Consider the following 26,224-nt stretch of genomic DNA (forward strand, 5'->3'; position numbering starts at 1 on the left):
TAACCGGGTTGTTTTTTTTTTTTTTTTTTTTTTTTGGATGTTGTGGTTCTTCGCCTCTAACCTTTTTTTTTTTTTGAGACAGAGTCTTGCTCTGTCACCGGTCTGGAGCAAAGTGGCCAGTCTCTGCTCACTGCAACCTCCGCCTCCTGGGTTCAAGCGATTCTTCCGCCTCAGCCTCCAGAGTAGCTGGGACTACAGGCATGTGCCAAATGCCCAGCTAATTTTTGTATTTTTAGTAGAGACGGGCTTTCACCATGTTGGGCAGGATGGTCTCGACCTCTTGACCTCGTGATCCACCCGCCTCGGCCTCCCAAAGTGCTGGGATTACAGGCCTGCGCCACCGCGCCCAGCCGGCCTCTAACCTTTTAAATAATAAGCAGTGGGGCCACTTTCAGCTGCACCGTATGCTCGCATAGTAAAATTTCAGAACTAAAACAGTGTTGCGGAAAGGTGATTTTATTTAGGTAGAGGAAAGAGAAGCAAAGGAGAAGAAGAAAAAGGCTTCCACAAAGAGTGTGGAAGGGGATTCCAGAGGGGAAATCCCGCAGGGAGCTCCCACCATGTGGGAAGGGATACCAGAAAGTTGGAAATTGGGCTCAGGTCAGGGAGCACGGACTTTTATCCTGGGAGAAATCCCCACCTTCTCTAAGACCCTCGGCCAATGAAATGAGTTCCTTAGAACTTCCGCTGGAGTGATTGACTTTTAGTTTCTTCCCGCGCCCCCGAAATTCAAACATAAACCGTTGAATTTCCCGGATGGAGAGGGCTGGAGAGAGATGGGACGGGGGAATGGCGCTGGGAAATTCTTGCCCTTAAAGCTACGCCCCCTCGTGGACCCGGTAAGAGAACTCATTCCCTCATTCCCCTCCTCTGAACAGGAAAATTTAACTTCTATTGGAATAGGGGCGTTGATTGCCTACTTCCTACTGAAATGGGGCATAGAAGGGGCAGCAGTTGAGGTTTCCTCCAGGGGGGTAGCCTTTTAGGGGTGCAGGTTGATTTACAGGTTCAGTGCTTGCAAAGTAAAATTTCAGACCTAAAACAGAGTTGCAGAAAAGTGATTTTATTTAGGTAGAGAAAAGAGAAGCAAAGGAGAAGAAGAAAAAGGCTTCCACGAAGAGTGTGGAAGGGGATTCCAGAGGGGAAATCCTGGAGGGAGCTCCCACCGTGTGGGAGGGGATTCTAGAAAGCTGGAAATGCGGCGCAGGTGAGGGAGCACGCACTTTTACCCTGGGAGAAACCCCCACCTTCTCCAAGACCCTGGGCCAATGAAAGGAGTTCCTTAGAACTTCCGCTGGAGTGATTGAATTTCAGTTTCTTCCCGCGCCCGCAAAATTCAAACATAAACCGTTGAATTTCCCTGAGAGAAAGAGATGGGAGGAGGACAAATTCTTGCCCTTAAAGCTTCGTCCCCTCACGGACCCAAAAAGAGAACACCTTCCCTCAACAGCATTTACTTTGGAAAGCTTTCAATATCACATTCTTTCTCTGCCCTTTTGAAATGTAAATCTTCTGATAGCCTCTTGCCAGTTTTGCAACCCTGCACCCTATTTCTCAAGAACCTGGAAGCCATCCTTTAGAAATGTAATTATTTCAATCACTAAGAAAGAGAGAGCCCTTAGCTCCCAATCTCCCTGGGAAGGTAGGATGCTAACTCCTCTAAGTGCCAGTTAGAAGCACAGACGGCCTAATGGCATTGACCATCCCCCTCTCAAAAGTTCACCAGTGGTTTTCCGCTAGTTCATTCCAGCACTTAAAACCCTTGCTGCCTTCCAGAGGATTTGAGTTCAATTTCTCTCCTCTATTGCAACAGAACTGAGGGAAGTCCTTCTTGCCTGCTTAACTCCATCTGCTGCAATTTTTCTTTGGAAACCATTCTACGCTTTCAGCGCACTAAGCCCAGGAGGGGCTACTTGAAAGGAAACTGGGAAATAGAAGGAAACCCTGAAGGTCCTGTTGATGTTGATACCCTTCTATCAAGCCGTGGCTGAAGCGAGTCCTAGGAAGCAGTCTATTTCTTTTTCTTTTTCTTTTTAATTTTCTGAATCCAGTTATGGTTGAGAGGCTCTGTGTTTGGTTTTGTCTTGTTTTTATTTCTATTTTCAAATCTTCAAAACAAAGTATCCAAATTGTCATAGTTGGTCAATGAGCAAAGAAACCTGCTAAGGCCAGGTACAGCGGTTCATGCCTGAAATCCCAGCACTTTGGGAGGCTGAGGTTGGTGGATCCCGGGAGGTCAGTAGTTTGAGACCAATCTGGCCAACATGGCAAAACCTTGTCTCTACCAAAAAAGATAAAAATTAGCCAGGTGTGGTGGTGCATGCCTGTAGTCCCAGCTACTTGGGAGCCTGAAGCATGAGAGTCACTTGAACTGGGAGGCACAGGTTTCAGAGAGCTGAGATTGTGGCACTGCACTCTAGCCTGGGTGGCAAAGGGAGACTTTGTCGAAAGAAAGAGAGAAAGAGAGACAGGGAGGAAGAGGAAGGAAGGAGGGAGGGAGGGGAGGGAAGGGAAGAGAGGGAAGGGAAAGGAGGGAGGAAGAAAGGAAGGAAAGGAAGGAAAGAAAAAGAGAAAGAAGGAAAGAAGGAAGGAAGGGAGGGAAGGAAGGAGAAAGAAAGAAAAGAAAGAAAGAGGCACTTGGACTCCTGTTTATGTGTTATAGTCTGTCCTCCATCACCCTTGAGACTCTTCTCTTGTCTCCTACAAGGATAAACCAGAAGAAACAATTCCATCTGGCTGACAGTCAGGACACTTCCTGAACTTGGACCACCCTGGAGAGATCCAGAGTGAGATCTCTTTCTGAGACAAGGGAAATTTTCCCACAAAGCAGGATGGAGTTCAGTCTGTAAGCCTCAAAGAATGAGGGGCGTGGGTCAGGCACAGTGGCTCACACCTTTAGTCCCAGCACTTTGGGAGACCCAAGTGGGCTGATCACCTGAGATCAGGAGTTCAAGACCAGCATCGCCTGCCAACATAGTGAAACCCCCTCTCTACTAAAAATACAAAAATTAGCTGGGTGTGGTGGTGGGTGCCTGTATTCCCACCTACTCGGGAGGCTGAGGCAGTAGAATCGCTTGAACCCCAGAGGCAGAGGTTGCAGTAAGCCAAGATTGCAACATTGCACTCAGGCTTGGGTGACAAGAGCGAAACTCAGTCTCAAAAAAAAAAAAAGTGGTGCTTGGGATGTGGGTGTGCTAATTAGAAGATCTTCCAAAATGTCCTCACAGCATGCTCAGATTTTAGGTGTCTTCTCACGTTAACATTCAAAAAAAAAAGTTCTGCCCTCTCTTTTCATACTTCCCAGTATGATTTGCCTTAAATCTCAGGTAAAGAAATTTGTATAGCTTGTATAGCTTGCATAAATCTGGCATGTTTGTTCCTAGGAGGCAGGAAGAAAGGGATAGGGTGGCTGTATTTTCCCAGCATCCTAGGGTAGCGACGGGAGTTAGAGCAGAAAGGGGTACATGTTCTTAGACGAATGATGAAATTGTTTATGGCAAGTAGGTGATCAGAATTTGGAGAATATTGAAAGATCCATGAACTTATGGGAGTGTCCTGGAGAGGCCACAGATAAGCATGACAATATAACCAAACTTTCTGATTGCTCCATGGTTTACCAAATAAGAAGAGGGACTCTAATTCAGCCCTGAGTTATAAGAGAGTATGAAGGAGACCAGAGCAAAAAACAAAACATGAAATTATTTTAGCCAAGTAATTTTGGCTGAAATGGATAATAGAAATATGTCAGAAGAAAAATAAAATATTGATTCGTAATCCTCTTGATAACGTGGATGATTTTGTTTTATGTTGTCCTCATCCGATTAACAGATGTCTTCAGAAGACAAGGAAAAGGGAGAATTCAGATAATTGTCTGATTTTTGCCTGAGGTTTCCTAGAATCCTAGCTAAATTGTAATTTATAAGGCAAGCAATACCAGAGTTTCCTGCACCCATAAAGACAAACTTAGCACACTCTAGTTTAATTGCCCCTGCTTCTGATGATTCTCTCTAACCTTTACATGCAGTGTAGATTTTTTTGAAATTAAGAAAAATTATATAACCTAGTGTATGAAAGAATAAAAACCTTCCCCTACTATGCCCCCTTCAACAAAGCACCATCTACTGCTCTTTTAAAAATGGCTTTAAATTAGCAAATGGCAAAACATGTCACTGAAGTTTAAACTACAATTTTAAAAAGCAGACCTAAGAATGCTCATATTTAATTATGGCTGCACGTAATTAAGTGTGGCAATCTGGTGATAAAAGCTTTAAGTAATGACTCATAAAGAGATAAAAATGGAGCATGTGTTTAATCAGTTCACAGCCTTCCTCAGAAGCTGGCATCGCTCAGGTGCTAATGAGACACCTGTTGCTGGGGACACCAGAGACAGCATGCAAATCAGTCAGGGGACAGAGAAGGGGAGCACTCACTGTCGCTGAAGGCACACGATTTTGCCAAGATGAATGTCAGGAGGCTTAAGCTCCGATAAGATATTTAAATAAAAGCATTCAACCAATTCAGTACTTTTTTAAGTAGGGGAAAAAGAGGGAGAGAAGAAAAAAAAAGGGAGAAATATTTTTCTTCTTACTTCGCTTATAAATTGAGGAACTTTTTTTTTTTTTTTTTTTTTTTTGAGACGGAGTTTCGCTCTTGTTACCCAGGCTGGAGTGCAATGGCGCGATCTCGGCTCCCTCGCAACCTCCGTCTCCTGGGTTCAGGCAATTCTCATGCCTCAGCCTCCTGAGTAGCTGGGATTACAGGCATGCGCCACCGTGCCCAACTAATTTTTTGTATTTTTAGTAGAGACAGGGTTTCACCATGTTGACCAGGAGGTCTCGATCTCTTGACCTCGTGATCCACCCGCCTCGACCTCCCAAAGTGCTGGGATTACAGGCGTGAGCCACCGCGCCTGGCCCTGTGGAACATTTTTTAAATGTTTAGGTCATAATTCATTCAAGTCTTTAATTGATAATATTTGCAAAATTTATTTTCTTCTTATTTTTTTCCAGCAATTTTGTGTATGTGTGTGGGCATGCATTCAAAAATATTTATACTGTGTATTTGGGTTTTCACTCCTTTCTGTAAGGTTAAGGTATTATTTTCTCTATTCTCCAAAATTGAAGTGAATTATTGTATGAGAATAGAAAAAAATCTTACCTTTTAGTTTTTATGCATGGGCTATTCTCTTTTTTCTGTCCAGGTTGTGTGTCATGTCAGATGTTAAGAGATATGACTATATACATTTCTTCATCCCAGAAAGGAGAAATGAGGCATTAATATCTGGTTCCCTATAGAACCTTAACAATGTATTAGAATTTGACAAACCTAATGGCCCAATGATGAGAAATGAAGATGAGACTCTTACTCCTGAAAGGAGAAGTATATGCTTGCTAACATTTCCTTCCCTAGAGAGCTTTAGACTTGTCACAGTACAACCTCCTTCACTCTTAGAATTATACTCCATGGCCTATTCAACCTTTGGCTACAAGCAGAAACCATCACCAAGGAGCTATTTGGCACTGAGTTTAAATAAACACATGCTATATTAAAGCAGCCTTTAACAACATCTCAAAAGGATGCTTTGCTATTTCTGGAAATGGAAATTGCTCATGAGTTTCATGTTGTATCAGAAGTTTTGAAGTTAAAGTGCAATATGTAGACCTTTATTAAACATATGCAGAGAATACAACTAAGCAAAAAGCGAAAGAGCAATGAATAATCCTTTTGAGGCAAGACAAGTACAGTAAAATATTTGGAAAGAAGAAGTGTGATTGAAAGTTTACACTGGCTAAATGTGAATCAGAGAAGCCACAATACTGATGATAATGGTTCCACAATGAGCAATTTTCTTGCAAATTTGGATAGCACAAACGAGCATGTGTCATATCTCAGCAAGAGGAACTCAAGCAACTTCAACAAAGAATGCTGGTTCTAAACATAGTGCTCTTGTAGCTAAGATAAATGAGACAGCTCTCAAATGCCACATCTGATGCCCCAAACTCCCAAGCCCTCAAAAAGCCAGGAGAGATTATTTAGGCAAGACAGTTAATTATTTTCTTCTAGATGATACTGTCAATAAATCTATCAATTATTCAACTTCTATTTAATTTTGACTTTCTAGGTGTGCATTGCTTTATGAAAATATTTTAAATGTCTACATTTTAAAAAAGCAATGAATGATGTTTTTAGTGTCTGCGTAAATCTTGAGTCTTGACTTCAGAAAATCTTAACTTCATATACTAAACAACTTACTTTCATACCCCCATATAAGAAATGGTTTAGGTTTATGTACAATTTATGTAAAAGTTTGCAAAAATTGACACTGAACTGTTTACATACAAGTTTTCAGGAAAATATTGTGTAATGGAACATCAACTTGAATAGAAATCTAAGTGTGATATATGCATATTGTATAGATCTCATAGTTTCGTATTTATTTTATATTTTTGCATTAATTATATTTTTATGCTAATGTATTTTATTTCTACTAGAGAATTGTATGGATTGCATTTAGCAACTGACTCCTTTTGGCCAATGATACATCACCAGCAATGTCAGGCGACTATCAGGTGATGGGCAGGCAACTGTTAACTGACTCTAAAATAATAATTGGTCACAGCCAGTGCCAGGCAAAGGCCGTTACCCAACAGTTGTAAAAACCTGAAACTGGTGATCAGCAGCTTCTCTGTAAAATCTCAGGAGTTGGGGCTGGCCGCGGTGGCTCACTCCTGTAATCCCAGCACTTTGGGAGGCTGAGGCGGGTGGATCACGAGGTCAAGAGATCGAGACCATCCTGGTCAACATGGTGATACCCGTCTTTACTAAAAATACAAAAAATTAGCTGGGCATGGTGGCACGTGCCTGTAATCCCAGCTACGCAGGAGGCTGAGGCAGGAGAATTGCCTGAACCCAGGAGGCGGAGGTTGCGGTGAGCCGAGATCGCGCCATTGTACTCCAGCCTGGGTAACAAGAGCGAAATTCTGTCTCAAGTAAACAAACAAAAAAAACAAAACAACAACAACAACAAAATCTCAGGAGTTGGATGAATGGGCTCAAGTATGTGCATTAAGAGACAAAATGGTGGAGTTTAACTGGTATACGACTTCCTAGAGACATTTGACTGGTAAGGAAACAACACCTCAACTGAGCATGCATACAACTCCAGTGAACACTGTGCATGCACCCCTCCCAAGCTCTAGCAGGTTACTGTGCATGCGGGCAGCCCACCCCAATAGAAAAATCGAGGCAGAAGGGATGGAAGACCCTGAAAGTATACCAACACATAAAACCCTAAGTCAAAGGTCGAACAGGGCATTTGACCGTAGTCTAAAGTCTCCTGCTTGACCTTCTTCCAAGTGTACGTTATTTCCTTTTGTTCCCGCTCTAAACTTTTTGACGAATGTTCACTCCTGCTCTAAAACTTCCCTCAGTCTCTTTCTGCCTTATGACTCTCAGTTAAATTCTTTCTTCTCAGGAGGCAAGAATTGAGGGGGATGCAGACCCATACAGAAACACTGCCAGTATCAACAGACTTTTGCAGAAAGACATGGGGAGAGAATGAAAAAAAGATGTGACGAGTAGAGGGAAGAAAAAGAAGATGGATGACATGGTACTTTGTTTATAAACAAATATGCTGATGTTCAAGAGGTTTGCTCTAGATTTCAACTCTGAAATTTTATAGAATTGAGAACTCTGGAATTAAGAAAAGTGGTATTATCAATGTGAGTTTAAGAGAATATGTATTTTGGAGCATGTCTGTCAAGCCTAAATCACTTCACCAGGGGATTTTTCAGCAGGATGCTTTGCCTTAATTGCTGAAAGTCTGTCTATGCTGGTGAGAAGCAGCAGCCACGACATGCCAGTTCTAGTCACTTCTAGTACTGTTAGAGGGATTGCCATCTTCTCCTATGAAGGCATCTGTGGAAAGAGGGGTCTCTTGAAGACAAAACTCTCTTCTTGGGTTATGTTAGAAGCATAGGAGGGTGGTTTAAAGGGCTGCGTTTACTGTGTTTCTTTTTCCCCTGCATCTCAGAGTTATGCATTGTAAATTACAATTTGTACTTTCTCAAAGACCAGTTGCATAATCTCTCACTTTCTTGTTCTAGTTGTAGATTCTTGCTCAGGCACTCTTCATAGGTAAAGTTTACATTTTAATGGTCTTTTTAGCTGCACTTAAAAAAACAAGAGTTTGTTCTTTCTCATTAAGAAGTATACATTTTTACTTTAGTATTTTATCTTTCTTACATTAGTCGTATAGTGTTTTGTTTTGTGCTTTTAGTTCATAATTGTTGACATAAACTAATGAGTTTCTGAAACTAACAAACTATTGAGCTGCTAAACATAACATATTGTGTTTTCTATTGGAAATATTTGTAATAGATTTTCTCCTTTTTCATTCCTTCTCATGAAATAAGTTTTCCTTTTTTAATTCCCAATCACTCACAGTTATATGGATATAGTGAGAATTTTGTCTTTATGAAAGTAAGACATTAAAAAAAATCATAACCCCACTTACCAAATATGATTTTACTGAAAATGCCACAATATATATCTAAACAATCTGTTTTTAAAATTTTAAAGAAAATTTCAAATTTCACCTCTAGTACATTGCTATGAAACAAAAATGGCATGTATTGATATCTCTATTTTATTTTTTAAAATAAATAATTGCTTTATAAATGGGATTTCTTCCAGCCAATCAATCCTCAGTTGGTTAATCTTATCTCTTACGTTTGAACTTGATATAGTTTCACTCTGTCCCCATCCCAATGTCATCTCAAATTGTGATCCCCAAAATCTCCACATGTCAAGGGAGGGACCCAGTGGGAAGTGATTGGATCATAGCAGGTGATTTCCCCATGCTGTTCTCATGACAGTGAGTGAGTTCTCAGGAAGTCTGACGGTTTTGTAAGACGGTTTTCCATGCTCTTACATGTTCTTCTCTCTCCTGCTGCCATTTGAAGAAGGTACTTGCTTCTCCTTTGCCTTCTGATATGACCGTATAAGTTTCTGAAGGCCTCCCCAGCCTTATGGAACTATGAGTCAATTAAACCTCTTTCTCATATAAATTACCAGTCTCAGATATTTCTGACAGCAGTGTGAGAATGGACGAATAGAGGACTGTACACTAAACTGCTTATAATTCTTTTTCTTTCTTTGTTTTTCACATGGAGTTTCTCTATTGTTGCCCAGGCTGGAGTGCAATGGTGCAATCTTGGCTCACAGCAACCTCGGCCTCTCGGGTTCAGGATATTCTCCTAACTCAGCCTGCCAAGTAGCTGCGATTACAGGCATGCACCAGCACACCCAGTTAGTTTTGTATTTTTAGTAGAGATGGGGTTTCTCCATGTTGGTCAGACTGGTCTTGAACACCTGACCTCAGGTGACCCACCAGCCTCTGCCTCCCATAGTGCTGGGATTACAGGCATGAGCCACTGTGCCCAGCCCTGTTTATAATTCTTAATTTATCTATTTTAATCAATGCTTAAATAATTGTTTTAAAAAACACCCTTTATTAGAACCTCTAGTAATTATTTGCATGTCACTCATAAATAGCTAACACCTACTCAGATTTTAGAATTACTCATGCATTTTGGGGGAAATAGAAGTGGGTACACTGTTATTAGTATATTTTGAGTCCCTCTCTTTTTTTGTCTTTAAGACAGAAATGTATATATTGCCATTGACCAAAGATGTGGTTAAGAATATGCTTCCTGTATTTTATGTAATTCTTTCAGAATTAATAACACTTTTATTCATGCTCATTCTTTGAATAACCCTTGCCTTTATTAGTAGTAGACTATAAAGGAGAATCATTGTTTAGCATTATGCCTCTGATATAATTAAGTTCCTCTTTCTCAAGAATACTGCATCATAAAATTAAGTGCTTAATCAACTAGTATTTTGACTACTTCACATTTAAGCAGCAAACTGAAGAATTGATTTAGAATTGCATTTGGCACATGAATGGGTTTTCTTTCTCTGATCACTAAAAGACAACCACTCCTTGGCAATCATTATGCAAGCCCAATGACCAGACTTCCATTCCTGGTCAGCCTACCAGATAGTTAGATTTGTTTGTTCAGGCATATGATTCACCTTATCGATGCATTGCCTACATGTTTAGACCAAAGTTAGTCAATACTTTTTACTCTTTCAAGCCTCATTATATGCTTGTTGTCCTAGTTATTCAACTGAAAAGACAGTCTTCTTTTCTTTAATTAATAATTATAGCAGTCTGCATCACAATCTTTAAATTCTATTAATATTTAAGGTATATAGTAAATAAGGATGTATGTAGGAATCTTCTCAAATATATGCATACAATTATTGTGTAGATTTATTAGAATTTCAAAACTGAATGAGAACTAATTCATTTTTGCTAATGATATAACCTGTACAGATTTTCCAGTGGTAGAACTGCTCACAGATCAAGACAGAAGCAGAGTCATTTGTGTGACTCTAGACAATGATTTTCCACAACAAAGCACTATCTGTATGTGTTTTGTGGGCATGGCTTTGTGTGAAATGCAGGGAAGATGAGAGGTGAATAAAATCACTACAGGGCCAAGCTTTGTGGCTCATGCTATTAATCCCAGCACTTTGGGAAGCCAAGGAAGGTGGATTGCCTGAGGTCAGGAGTTCTAGACCAGTCTAGGCAACATGGCTAAACCTCATTTCTACAAAATACACAAAAATTAGTGGGGCTTGGTGGCACATGCCTGTATTCCCAGCTACTTGGGAGCCTGAGGTAAGAGGATTGCTCGAGCATAGGAGCTGGAGTTTGCAATGAGCCAAAATGGCACCACTGTACTCCAGCCTGGGTGACAGAGCAAGACCCTGTGTCAAAAAAAAAAAAAAATTACTGCAGGATTAAATGTTTATAAGGATTCTTGCTAAGATAGTATATTATAGTATTATTACAATTATTTTACAATTGTTACAATACACTTTCAAAAGCAATTTTGGAAAGTGGCAGATTGAACATTTGTTCTCAGTGAGAATGACTGTCCCTGTATCCAGAACCATGGATACATACAATGTGCAAAATAAATTACTGTTTAATAAATTAATAAGAAGAAGAGAAAGGAATTTTCAGCTGAGAAGATAACAATAAGGTGCGGAAGAGTTTGTGTGTTGGAGAATAATGAACAAGCCCACATGACTGATCCATAAACAGAGGAGCATGAAGAGAGATGAGCTGGAATATCAGATAAGTTTAGTCCTGATCCCTGGGTGTCTTCCATTTCCATGCTGAGCTGTTGCATCTTGTTTCTGTTCTCACACATAGAGCTATTCAATATCACTGAGCAAGAACATGACTTCTCTCAGGTTTTAGAAAAAAATGCAATGTTTATACAGTAAAAGAGTTTGAATGGTAAGAGGCAAAATCTTTAACTATACATGTGATAATTTTCCTGCTTTTATCTCTTTCCTGCCACATTTCTTCCTTCCTTTCTTTTTTTTAACCATCTTTCCTCCAAACAAGTAGAAAGAACATTACTTATATTTGGCTCCCAGATTTAAGGAGCTAAATCTTTCTACAAAACTGTGTCTTAGGAAAAAGTGAAAAAGAGAGGAGAGGAGAAAAGGAGAGGAAAGAAGAAGGGAGGAGAGAAAGAGAGGGGATAATTCTGATGAAATACATCCCTCCAGCACATTTCTCTTATATTTCCTTCTCTTCTTTCCAGTGTTCTCATTCTCTCCCTTCCACCAGGCCCTCTTGTTCTTCATCACATTCTCCCCAGTTTGCCCCTCCAACCTCGGCTGAGAAACTTTTGGTTCTTCCTTCTCCTGTTCTCTCCTGCTTAGGCTGATTTAACTCCCATCCTCCTAAGCGCTTCAGCTCTCCCTTTACCAACTGCTCCTTCTTCTGCCCATCCTCCATTTCTCCAACGTAAAAGTCCAGAAACTTCTCTGGTAACGATCAAACAATCCTTAAAGCCTGAGAAAAAATGAGAAGAGTGTATATTCTCCAGCTATGGGCTTTGGAGGAGGAGAGCTGAGAACAGTTACACCTAAATTATATTTGATATGATGGTGATTTAGTTAAAAAAAAAAAAACTCTTTTATTTCCCCCAAGACTTATTTGTGCTTTTATGGTCCTTTTTTTTCTGCTTAAAATAACACCATTCTGGCAAAATACTGATATTTGCCTTTTGCCAAGACATGAAAGGGTTAGGATACAATTAGGTGAAAAAGGAAGAGAAAAGACCCTTACCGAGATACAGAACTGTTTGTGTTGTTGCTCAATTTGTTATGTTTAATGTGTCAAGGGATTTTTTTGGTGACTATAAAAACAGAATTACTTTAAATGGTATTAATAGGAACATCCGTATCCATGATTTTGATATTCCCCATAAGCTGAGAAAAGTTGGGCCTTATGAGTAACTGAATGAGCCTCTAGAGACATATATAGGCGATGGCTTTATAAAGTGGTTTGGATGATGACTCAGGTGGAATGCTGTCTCCAATTTCAGGCCCATTATGGCTCAGGGGCAATGATAATGTGCACATAAAAGCTACAGATTGGTCCAGAATGGATACTATAAAGACAGCCTTTTCCTAATCATGTCACCATTTGTGTCTGATGGCTTGGATTACAGCCTGGATGTTCAAAGGCAGGACTATAAATGGAAAATATTGAAAAGTATGTCATCATAAGCCAGAGTGATCTTTAAAAAATGGTAATCAAATCACCCCAATTCCCAACATAAAAACTCTCAATGGCTTCCAAGCCATTTAAGAAAACATCTTTCAACCTGGGTTAAAAAATCCTGTGTGATTTGCCTCTTCTCTGCCTCTTCAGGGCCATCTCCTCCAGGTCTCACCCTTCACATACCACATCCTCACAGCCTTTTATCTGGTGCTAATAGTTGCCAAGCTCATTCGTACTTTATGACCCTGCACAACATTCCCTCTGTCTGGAATGTTTTCTCAAACAGTCTTCCCAAGAGGATTGGGTTGGTTTTGTCAGTAGGGTCTTAGCTATTTTTTTATCATCTGCTTAGCACATCCTCAAGCAATTCCTTATTTGTTGATCTCTCTGCTCCCCTCCCAACTTCTACACACCCGCTTATCCATAAATCTACCTCTTATTTCATCTCTGAATCTATCTTTGTCATGATCATAAAATAAAAAGTTTTCCGGAATACATGCCCTTTTCTTCATTTTTGCATGAATCTGGGAGTATAAAACTGATCAAACAAGACATTTTAATATTTCTTAATGTACTTTAAACTCTAAGTAGGACTACTGAGCAATGTAGTTTTATCTTGTTCTCCCTAGAATAGTGTAACAAAGCTGTGTCAACAAATAAATTCCCTGGACTGACCCTGACATTTCTTTCTAAACCGCTGTTTTCTCAGGGTGTCAATTGCACACTGCACAGATGCCCTGACCTAAGATAGCCAGAATGAGGGCCTGTTTCATCCCAGGGGCTCTGTCCAGAAAAGGTTTAATCCTTACCTGCTCCCGCAGGTGTTTTGTTTTCTTCCAATCTCTATGATAAGTACAGCAGCTTGTTCTCCCCGACTGAGGGAGCATCTGCCTATTTGTCTAAGAGAAGATGCTAAGGAAATTAACATCTGGTGTCATTTTAAATATTTCTTTATCTGAATTTGCAGGGAAGATATGCTTATGGGCAGAGTAAAAGCACAGTAAGAATCAAACTCAGGATAAAAATAACAAATACATAAAATAGGTTTGGTATTACGGTGGTTTAGTTAAAAAAGAAAAAGAAGCACATTTTGTTTCCCCCAAGACCCAGTTTCATATTATGGCTAGTTTTCATTTACCTCCATTATTAATCGTGTTCTATATTATGAAATAAATTTGGTAGAGGATGCAATACACATGAACACACACGGATATGCATATAAAATTTTAATTGATAGAGTCACAACCAGAAAATTAAGAAAGAAAAGGAAGAAGACCATGTATAATTTTCTTCCCTAAACCCTCCATTCTAGCATTTTGGTATTTATTTTTTTTCTGTCAGTGTTTTTTAAACTCAGCAGTTAAAACAAAAATAATTAATTGCATATTATGAATTCTTTCAGCATTTCTCTCTTTCTATTTAATATTCATTGTTTTTATCTTCTCATTTTTTGTAAGAGTTTTAATGATAGTTATTTTTAAGAACTTCAGTATTTCTTCAAGCAGGATACATGTTCTCAGTTATCCCCCAATTAATATTATCATTTTTATTTCCAAATAGCTTTTAATTTTTCATTGGTCAGCTTATTTTCTAAACTTCATGATTATAAATTTAATTTAAATGTATAGAAAATATTACCCCTAAGAGGAAAAATTTATATATGTAGACCTGAATTTATTTTATTTGAGATACTAGGAATAGAAATGGTCATTGAGATTTGATTAGTGATCATTTTGCTCTCAAATCATATAAAGTTGCTGTGATATCAAACTGCCATGATGCAGAAATATATATACAGAGAGGAAATAAATTTTTCTAAGAAAAATCACTACTCCCGCTCTCAGAAATATAAAAAGATTCACTTTACAAATCTCTTCTTATGTTTAAGAGATCTTGAGAAAACTGATAAATCATATACTCAAACGGATTTTTTGTTAAGGAAGATTATATGATCATGGGTCAAAGGATTGTTTGTATTTACCTAGCCCCTAAACCAAAAAGAATTAAACTATGGGCCACTTTCAGCCAATGGTTTTTTTATTTTCTTAATTGAATTCATTGTGAACATTTCTTATGAGTTTTAGTAAAAAAAAATCTGGAGTTTCAGCATTTCTAGAAACACTACACTGTGAAGCAATATTGGATTTGTGTTTTTCCTTAGTAAGAAACTTCTGGGGCTGAGTAGAGGCTGTCTCTTAGAAGATCTGTTTGCCCTAATCCTTATCTTCCGCATATTTCCTTTATGCACTTCATTGAGTTAGAGACCTTTGATAATCTCCACAGTCCCAATTTTACAAAGGAGGAAACTGAGGCACAGAGAGAGTAATGATTTGACTGGATCGAATGGTTAGTGATTGGCAGAGCCAAGCAGATTCCAAATGCAAATGCTACCTAATTTAAATCTTATTTAAAACTTCGGTACTCATGTACAAAATGTATTATTTCAAATGAGTACAAATGTATTATTTGTTGAGCATATACTATGTGTCAGGCCCTTTTCTAGGGGGTAGAGGGGCAATGATCATCAAGACAGGAGTCTTGTTGGTTCTTTTGGAGTTTATGTTACAGGGTCTCATGGATGAACATCAAAGAGGGAATCAATGCACAAGCAATAATTCCTGAGGTGGGTAAGCCAGAATTCCAGAGGTGAAGAATCAAAACTCCCTCATCCTAGGAAAGTCTAGCCAGCTGGAAGAGGAGGGAGGGATGTGTCAAGGACGTGATGCTGAGAGTAAGTGAGGGTGCTGATGGAGGAGGGTGGTGTTTTGAGATGAAGATCTTTTTTCTTTCTCTTTTTATTTCATTTTTCTTTTTTGCCAGTTGGTTCAAAGAAAATCAGTGGTTAATTGTCAAAGAGTAAGGAAGCTAAGATGAAGATTCCTAGAGACCATACTGGTAAGACAAGTTTGCTAGTTCCTTTGCTGGCTTTGCTGCTCTGATTGGTAGCAGTTAATATAATTGTGCATTTCCTTTTCAATGCACAATCTTGAAGAACAAGGGTTCTTTCAGAGGGTCACTAGTCACAGCATGTTTTCAGTAATGACATTTCAACATTCCAGTGTTGCTATTAGTGATATTTTAGCAATCTAATGAAATGATCAATAAAACAGTGTTCTGCATACAAACAAAGTGTTGGATGAAATGAGAACAAATGGCACAGTTGAAGAAAAGAGCTATCGAAGCTAATATATGATGTGAGAAATGAAGGCAGTTTTCCCTTTACCTTGGGAATATGTAGTGACTAGAACAGAGTCATGCAGGTGCCTTCGGGTGCAGGTAGTATTTTGTTCTTTGACATGGCTGCTACTTGGAGAGGTGTGTTATGTTTCTAAATAATCCTTGAAGCTACATATACGATATTTGCATGTTTTGGAATACAAATTCTTCTTCAGTTAAAAAGTTTAAACAATAAATAAAATAAAAACTGGCAAGTAAGTAATACAGACATTATTGAAATGAAAAAAATTATCAAAAATTATCAGGATAAAAAGGTTTTTCAATACTTTAAGGATGCCTCCAAAATGAGTTGACTTTACGTAAATGAGAAAAAGAGTATCCAAGCATCCAATAGGAAAGAACAAGTTGACCACAAAGGAAAACCAAAGAACAAGTGCCAGGATGAAGAAAGACCCAGGGTAGGTTTGTCAGGAGATGTGGTCAGTATGGGACTTTCTAGCCCAGAGCCTGTGCAGATCTTCACCTAGGGTTCACTTGGCAGCCAAAGCCCCAAATCTCAATCATAGTTGACTTTTAATTTTGCTTGTTGTCTTAATCCCTTATATACCCATTTCCTAGAACACTGGTTCTTAAACTTAACATACAGATTCCTGGGCTCTGCACACAGTTTCTTATTTAGTAGCCCTGGGGCGGTGGTCTGAGAATTTCCATTTCTAACAGGTTTCCAACGCGGTGTTGATGCTGTGTATTGAGAAATCTTTGGAAGTCATTGCTTAAAAGAATAGTTTTCCCTTTCTTCCTTGATCCAGCTTTACCTTACCTTTATGACTCAAAAGAAAACCAATAAATTTCCAGATGACTGGACCTTAAAGATTGGTTAACCTCGCCCCCATCAAGTCTTGGTCACCTACCTACAATGACACAGTTTCCTTCTCCTTTTTTTCTGTTTATTTAATTTTTATTAACCCCTCAAGACCTATTTCCAGTTGTGTAAGGTTTCTACCATTGGAGCAGAGTTTAGTGATTTCTTCCTCTGAATGTCTTCAGCATATATCAAAGATGCACAGACAACATTGAACACGTGACCTTTGTAGAATTTGTCTGCATATCCTTCCTGTCACCAATTATGTTGTCTATATACAATCACACAAACACTCCCAAACACATACACACACATGCACATACACATGCAGACACAAGCTTTTCTTGATCTTTACTTCTGTTTGCATTGAGTGCCAGTCACATAGTCACATAGCTTATGACACTTTAATTTTTTGCAATAGCCTTTGATAACTCTTTAGCTTCACATATTCCCCAGTGCTGGGCAGACTGACTTTTTTTATAATAGGTGTTAGCTACCAGAGGGCAGAGACTATTTTGTGTTTATGTTGAATCTCCAGAACCTAGCAGAGTGTCTGGCATATGTTTTATGGTTGGAAGACATTTATTGAATGAATGATGGAGTCCATTTTTGCCATGGAAGTACTGAATATAAAATACACCTCTAAGTATAAAATTAGTAGGTGATATTGAAGTTTAGTGCTAATTTAAACAAGAATTTAAATTGCTTTTTCTATTCAAGTCAAATAATATAATACCATTGAAAGTACACCTACAGCTCAGCCAAGAATCATTATTTCAGTTTTTCAAAATGGAACTACCACTTTAATGTTAAGAACCAGATTCAATCCTTATGTAAGTTTCTGGTTTAAGTCATACAATTCTCCCACCATCCGTCCTCCCACAGTCATTTCATCTTTTAGAATTGTATTTTTGAGTGCTTCGCAGGAGAAAAAAAATCAAAAGTAACTCTTTTGCGTTGGTGCATAAATGCTTCACTTTTATGGATGTGGCAGCAGCTTGTTGACAGTATGAAAATAGAACTAGTACGAGCAGAGCTTCCAGATGCCACATACGATAAGTTAATACACCAGGCAAGTAGGTAGATTTTTATTTTAGATTGTGTTTTGCTAGGTTTTATTTTCTCTTTTCATTATCTGTAACACCTACTCCATGATTCAATGCTAATATAAGATTCAGTAGTTTAGATATCAAGCAACTATAAGATATCAGCATTAATTCATTTGATTTACAACTATTTACTGAATGTCTGATAGGTACCAGGCACCATTCTATGTGTTGGAGATATAGGATTGAAAGAGAGAGACAAAATCCTGCCATCAGGAAACTTATAGCAAAGGAACATACAAACAGTTTAATACACCTACACATAAATATATACATAAATAAATAACTTCTCATGATGACATATGTTATAGGGAAAGACGATCAGTGACAGAGAATGTTGAGATGAACTACTCTAGGTTATGTTGAGAAAAACTCCACCATGTGAAATGCATGCAAAGGAAAAGAGCAAACATGAAATCAGCCATGAAGACATCATGAGAGATTACAGGGCGCTTTACTCTAAGGTTACTGTTACATTTCTAAGAAACTTTGCTTTTTCACAAAGGTAAAAAGTAATTACTTAATGGAGAAAGAAGTGAGAGCCTAAAACATTTTAGACCTAGAGCAACAGAGTTTTTTTTTTTTAAATAGGATTCCAATAATGAAGGTGTTTCTTAAACACTAATTAGGGATGGCATTCAAAATAATTAATAGCCAATCAGATCCCGCCTGGAAGTTAGCTTTAGTTGTATTGCTATAAACATAACATCAATAAGTAAATATAGCACTGTCTGGAAATAGGCCTGTACGTGAGTAACAGCCTTTTGCATTCTATCAGAATCAGAGTTCCTACCATCAGCCCCATAATTTTCATATCTCTTTGTTACATGTATAGTTCACTGCCATAAAGCATAAAGACATTTAAGAGAAAAACCCAATTCAAAGATTGCCCAATTTACTATACACAGTATAAGGTCCCCAACTCAATCATAGTTCCAGATGGAAATTTCAATACTAGCTTGGATATTACAAATTGTATTTTCTAAGTAATCAATTTCATTGTTGCCATTTTTTATGGTAAGAATGTCTTTCCCAAATGCATATGTTGGAAACTGAATTCCCAATGCAACAGTGTTGGGAAGTGAGGTTTACTAAGAGGTGATGAGCACAGAGCTGATGAATTGATTAATGTCATTATTGAGAGAGTGAGTTTTTATTATCATAGAGCAAATTACAATAAAAAGCAATCTGTCCCTCATGCTTCCTGTCTTCTGCCCTCTGCCATTAGACGATACTCAACAGATGCCAGCAACATGTGCTTAAAATTCCCAGCCTCAAGAAGCTTGAGGCAAATAAACTTCTTTAAAAGTTATCTAGTTTTTGGTATTCTGTTATAGAAACTGAAACAAACTAAGACCCCGTATTAGTCAGTTTTTACACTGCTGTAAAAAATACCTGAGACTGAGTAATTTATTTTTTTTAAAAAGCTTAATTGACTCACATTTACACAGGCTGAGGAGGCCTCAGGAAACTTACAATCATGGTAGAAGGCAATGGGGAAGCAGGCACTTTGTACACAAGGCTGAAGGAGAGAGAGGGAGAGAGAGAGGAGAAATAAGGAGAGAAAAGGAGGAACTGCCAAATATCTCATGTCCTCACATTTCAAGACCAGTTATGCCTTCCAACAGTCACCCAAAGTCTTAACTCATTCCAGCATTAACTCAAAAGTCCAAGTCCAAAGTCTCATCTGAGACCAAGCAAGTACCTTCTATGAGCCTATAAAATCAAAAACAAGTTAGTTACTTCCAAGACACATAAGGGTACAGACATTGGTTAAATGCTCCCATTTCAATTGGAAGAAATTGGCCAAAACAAAGAAGCTATGGGCCCCATACAAGTTCAGAATCCATCCAGGCAGTCATTAAATCTTAAAGCTCCAAAATAATCTCCTTTGACTCCATTTCTCATATCCAGGGCATGCTGATACAAAGGGTGGGCTCCCAAAGCCTTGGGCAGCTTTTCCCTGTGGCTTTGCAGGGTTCAGTTTCTGCAGCTGCTCTGTTGGGCTGGTGTTGAGGGCCTGCAGCTTTTCTAGGTGTATAGTGCAAAATGTTAGTGCACCTGCCATTCTGGAAACTGAAGGACAGTAGCTCTCCTCTCACAGCTCTTCTAGGTAGTGCCCCAGTGGGGACTTTGTGTGGGGGCTTCAACCTCACATTTCCCTTCTGCACTGCCCTAGCAGAGTTTCCCCATGAGAGTTCTGCCACTACAGCAGACTTCTGCCTGGACATCCAGGCATTTCCATACGTCTTCTGACATCTAAGCAGAGGTCCCAAAAGCCTGACTCTTCTCCTCTGTGCACTTACAAGCCCAACACCACATGGAAGCCACCAATACTTGAGGCTTTCACCCTCTGAAGTGATAGCCCAAGCTGTACCTTGGCCCCTTTTAGCCATGGCTGGATCTAGAGCAGCTGGGGGTAAGAGCACCAAGTTTTGAGGCTGCACAGAGCAAGGGTGCCCTGAGCCCAGCCTATGAAACAATTTTTCCACTTCAGGCCTCCTGCCCTGTGATGGGAAGCTCTGCCTTGAAGTTCTGTAACATATCCTGGAGAAATTTTTCCCATCGTCTTGGCTATTAACATTCTGTTTATCATTTCTTATGCAAATTTCCACAGCTGGCTTGAACTTCTCCCCAGAAAATGGAATTTTCTACTGCATGGTCAAGTTGAAAATTTTTCAAACTTTTCCACGCTGCTTCCCTTTTAAACATAAGTTCCAATTTCAGATCATTTCTCTCAAGTTCAAAGTTCTACAGATCTCTAGGGCAGTGGCAAAATGCCACCAGCCTCTTTGCTAAAGCATAGCGAGAGTGACCTTCGCTCCAGTTCCCAATAAGTTTCTCATCTCCATCTGAGACCTCAGCTTGGACTTCATTGTCCATATCATTATCAGCATTTTGATCAAAACAATTCAACAAGTCTCTAGGAAGTTCCAAACTTTCCCACATCCTCCTGTCTTCTTCTGAGCCCTTGAAATTGTTCCAACCTCTGCCTGGTTACCCAGTTCCAAAGTCACTTACAGATTTTCAGGTTATCTTTTTAGCAGTGCCCTACTCTCTGCTGGGGCACCAATTTCTTGTATTAGTCCATCCTCACACTACTATAAAGAAATGCTTGAGACTGGGTAATTTATAAGGGAAAGAGGTTTAATTGTCTCAGTTCCACATGGCTGGGAGGCCTCAGAAAACTTATAATTATGGCTGTCAGTGAAAGGGAAGCATGCACTTCCTTTACAAGGTGGCAGGAGGGAGACAGAACAAAGGAGGAACTTCCAAACACTTATAAAACCATTAGATCTTCCAAAAACTCAATCACTATTATGAGAACAGCATAAGGGAAACGGACCCCCATGATCCAGTTACCTCCCACCAGCTCCCTCCTTTGACATGTAGGGATTACAGTTCCAGAGAAGATTTGGATTGGGGACACAAAGCCAAACCATATCAGACACCCACCATTATTGCCAATTTAGTTATCACATCTTATTATTTATTCATTTTACAAATATTTATTGAATCCCTACTAGTGGTCAGGCCCTGTTCTGGGAACCAGGGTTGCAGTAGTGAGCACAGCATACTGTATGTCCTGTCTTTATAAAATCTGTATGAAAACAGTAAAGAATAACAAGATACCCAGGTGAAATTCAAAGCATTTTCTGTCATGATAAGACAAAATAAGTAAATAAGAGAATGGAGTATGAAATGTTTGATGAGAGATTAAAATTTTAGATAGCAGGGTATTAGGAAGAGAGTGAATTTGGAATCAAAACCCATAAGGTGATGAAGAATCTAGTTGCATATGTGTTTGTGGAAGGAGCATTCCAAGCAGAAAAACAAAATGACAAGTGTTTCACTGAGGTAGAAGTGAGACAAACATGTCAGCTTACAGAGAACACCAGTGAAGACCAAGCAGAGCACACATAGAGGAGGCCAGTGAGAGACAAATCAGCGAAGCAAAAGAGGAACAAATCATCCATGCCTTGGAGGACATAACACATCCTTCAGCTTTTGCTCTGAGTAAAACAGGGAGCCAGTGGAAGTTCTGAGTAGAAGAGCAACAACATAGGGTTATCTTATAACAGGATGACTGTGAATGTAACTGTGCGTTTGGTAATCATGAGTGTATTGCTAACTCCCTTTCCTTTCCTTTGAAAGAATCTGTATCATCATAAAGAAAGTGATACATCTTCTTGAATCTTTCTACACTCCCAAAATATAATCCTTGGGGTAGCTGTGGTTTCCAAGTCTGTACTCCAAAAGATATCATTGGAATAAAGAAACTCATACATCCATTCCCATTTCCTTCTTGATTGAAGTATTTCTTATTCACCAGGCATTATGCCAGACATTTAAGGAAACACTCGATCCAAGCAAGAATTCTGAGTAAAACGCAAATTCTAACTAAAAATTCTAATGTGTATTCTTTTTAGATTCCCTTCAAGATAAAGAATTTAGAGAGATAAAAATTCTAAAATTGAAAATGTTACCCTTCAAATATCACAAACAACAAACATTGATGAATTTTTTTTTTTTTTTGGAGTCAATATAAATGAGGTCTGTTTGCAGGAGGCATGGAGGGTGGTCTTCCTACAGGAGGTTGGTCTCCTTGGGAGTAACCTGAAGCGAACTGGCCAAGCAGCAACACCATAAAAATAGAACAGAAACAATAAGACATAAAAGGAAACTTAAATAAAAAATAACAACCATAACAATAATTCTATGGGGAAAATAGGAATTTGATTTACTAAAAAAACTAGTTAGACATGTCCTGAAATTTCCAAGATAAAGAAAAAGAATTCAAAATGCAGTCAGTCAGGAAGAACTCCTTTTTTGCAGGTAAAACTGTAGACTGCTTTTACATTTCTTTTCAATTCTAAATATTAGAAGTTAGCCAAGAGTTTAGTGAGAAAAGTGACCAGCGAATTTGTCCTTCCTATGTGAGATGAGTGAATACTTCAGACAAGTAAAGTTCAGAAAGCAGGTCATTCTTGTAGCATTCTGGCATGTGGGGCAGGGGAGACACGGGATTTAAGTAACTTTCCCTTAATAAGAATAAAACAGCTTCATGCAAGTATTGGTATAAAATAACTTCTGGAATGTAATGAAACCAGTTAAATATAGAATTTAGATAAAATACAGTTATAAAACTTAATATAATATTAAGTCTATCTCATATCTATTAGGCATTTCTGTGTCTAATGTGAAAAACATCCCAATCTCTGCTTTCAAACCTCACATCCCAAATACCTATAACTAACAAGGCACAAACATAAAAGTACAGAAAACCCTCACTTCTGAGTTTAGATGGGTAGTAAATAAAGTGCTGGTAAATCAAATTCAGCGTATTGTTAAAACAATACATTGCAAACAAACACTATTCATTACAAGAATACAAGAGCCATTTAATGTTTACAAAATCTAACAAATGTCTAACATCATTAGATCAAAAGTAAAAAGAATAATTTTATCCTTTCAAGAGATCCTATAATGTTTAGTAGAACTTAGAATCTTGGCCTGATCAAACATATACAAATAAATAATACAGTTAATCTTCTCAACACAATAAAAAAAAATAGTGTGTCAAGCTATCAACCAGCACTATTCTCAGTGACTCAGTTACATGGAGTCAACAGATATTTACTAAGCTCTGCCTAGAATCTGAATACATAAGAAAGAGTCAAAGAAGATGGCCTCTGTCTTTCATAGGGTTTACATGAATTGAAAGGTGAGGGTTGAATAAATACCCGAAATGAAATAAAGAATCTAGTTGTGTGTTTATGTGTGGGGAGAACATTTCAGAAATATGTTGACAGCAGTGAGGTAGAACTGACAGCTGGACTAACCACCAGTCATTACCAACAAACTCAGAAGCAAGGCTTCTATCACTTCTACCACTTTCTATCGCTACTATCGGTTGATGCCCTGAAAATTTCAGTAATGGCCATTGAAGGAGAAGGAGAAGCACAAGTAGGAAGCGGAGAAGGAGGATAAGAAACATACTAATAAAATTTTTAAATGGAAGAAAATTATAATGAATTGCAAATTATATCATTAGACCATAAAGAAAGCTATCAAAATTTGTTTGAGAGTTCAGGTAGATAGGGAGTTATAATAAACATTTCAAAAATTTATATTTTGTGTATCAGCCATTAAAAAAAACACTACAAAGTTCTATGGAAAATAAATACCTAAGTCTAATGAAAGTCTAATATCATTAGATCAAAAGTAAAAAGAGAATAATTTTATCCTTTCAAGAGATCCTACAATGTTTAGTAGAACTCAGAATCTAGGCCTGATCAAACATGTACAAATAAATGCTATATAAAACAAATAAATGAATGCTAACTAAATTACCACATACTTAGGAATGAACTTAGAAAGAAAGTTTAGCAAACCACTATGAGAAAATCTATAGAACATTATTAAGGAACATAGAAATAACCTTAATAGACAAAAATGAATAAATAAATAATTCCCTGAAGAAACTAGTCAAATTGAGAATTTAATTTAATTTAAAAGTAAAAGAATTGTGAGCATAATTTTTCATGGTATTTTGTAGAATGTCACAATTTCTTAAACTTAACCTAAATGAGAAAGAAAAAGTGAATTCACATCAGACAATTTGGAAAACAAGACCAAAGAGAGATGCTTAGAGTATTAGATATAACAATGTACAATAAATAAAACAGGATGATATTGGCAATACAAAAAAACAAAATAAAGACCATGATTTTTAAAAAGCCTAATTTAAACAGGTATATAAGAATTAGAACACTAAGATATTTTAAACGTGGGATTTAGATGTTACAAAAACTGGTGAAGGAAGAGAAATTCATAAGTTGATTAAAAAATACAAAAAATAAAAATAATTGATTTTTAAAGCATACACAGATATGAAAAGCATGTAGAGACAGTTTCTGATTGCCGAAATCACTTCTATTCTAAGGCAATAAGAGAAAAATAAAGCCATAAATTCTCTTTGTAATCTTTTCTGTAATAATAGGTTAGTGTCAATGTAATTGCAATTTGTGTCATTGAAAATAATGGCAAAAACACAGTTACTTTTGTACCAACCTATAGGTTTTACTCTGCATATTGAACACAAATTTTTACTGTGGGAATCTTAGGTCCCTGGCTTTCTACTGGGAAATAACGTGGGATATGTGAAAGATTGTGTGTTTTTATGTTTCCAAACCTGGATTTAAATTTTAAAAATAACACTTGGTATATACATAATCTTGGGAAAATTAACATTTCATATCTTCGCAGTCCTCATTAAGATAATTATGCTAATTATACCTAATTTCAAGTATATAAAACATAAAGTTCAATTATAAATTAGAAAATGTAGCCAGTTCCTTGCCAGTTCCAATTCAATCGTTACTGCTTTCACTTTAAGTGCTTTAGTCATTCTTGTATGTGTCTCTGCCAGATACTTTTAGTTGATACTCAGTACTGTCTCTGCCCTTTAAGTTAGGCCTGGTATTATGGGAGCTAAAAGCCTTGAAACCATTTAGCAAATTCTTTTGCTAGGAGAGTTATATTTAAACGCCATCAATGAGAGATATCCAGTGATATTTTAAAGATGGAAAAGGAGGAACCGTTTCCCCCTGTGGCAATACATAGACACGCAGGCAGTGGCTCACATGAGGTTTGCCTTTGCTTCTAGTTAAGATGCCTTCAGTATCACAGTGGGCTGAAAATCCACAGAAACAGCTTCCTGTGGTTCCAATAATTCCTATTTCCTTAAAAATTGAAGCAATTTTCCATGAACTTTATGAAACCAAATATATGTTGTTTGGGTAAGGCACTAGTAGGATGATTTTGCTACTTTCAAAACCCTATTCTCAATTATAATTGTTCAAAAATAATCTTAAACTATTATTTTCAAAAATATGTTAACCTAGTGTAGTCTATGGTATTTAACTTCTCTGAATTTGATGATGACAGTTCTATGCTTCCTTGAACTTGCTCCTCTCTTAATATTTCTAAGGCTATAACACTGAACTTCTTCAGCTTTTCTGGTTATAATTTCCTCATTATCTCCTGTTTGTTTTTTTTTTTAAATCCTCTTTTATAAAGGTATCATACACATTTCAGTTTTCTCAGCCTCCTACCCAAAGAGAAGCTGTATTCAACTTGAATTGCTGCCAAGTTTAGTGAAGTCTCCCAACTCGCTGATTTTAAGCAATTAAAGAGAGGGATGTAAATATCCACATCTGCCAATCAATTGATTTTTTTTGTGTTCTGGTATATTTTGCAGATTTGATGGGTGAAGTTTTCCTCTCCCCACAGACTGCAGCTGTGAATTTGCAACTTTTGAATTTCTGTTCATTTGCCATTTGAAAAAATTTGTTTGGAAAAATTAAAATTTTTTATGCTGTAAAAAAAAAATCAGTCAGCATTCTTTATAAGTACCAT

At 37.9% G+C, this 26,224-nt stretch overlaps 1 long non-coding RNA gene across 1 annotated transcript in view; it reads left to right on the top strand.

Annotated features, from left to right (window-relative positions):
- The first annotated feature begins 751 nt into the window (after positions 1–751).
- The window catches only part of LOC128928849 (uncharacterized), a 156,116-nt gene continuing 130,643 nt past the window's right edge, over positions 752–26,224 (top strand). The window contains exons 1-2 of the long non-coding RNA XR_008474530.2: positions 752–839; positions 7,475–7,609. This is a non-coding gene — a long non-coding RNA (uncharacterized LOC128928849). The remainder of the gene's footprint in view (positions 840–7,474; positions 7,610–26,224) is intronic.

Source organism: Callithrix jacchus, chromosome 8, assembly GCF_049354715.1.
Source record: "Callithrix jacchus isolate 240 chromosome 8, calJac240_pri, whole genome shotgun sequence".
NCBI classification, from domain to species: Eukaryota; Metazoa; Chordata; class Mammalia; order Primates; family Cebidae; genus Callithrix; species Callithrix jacchus.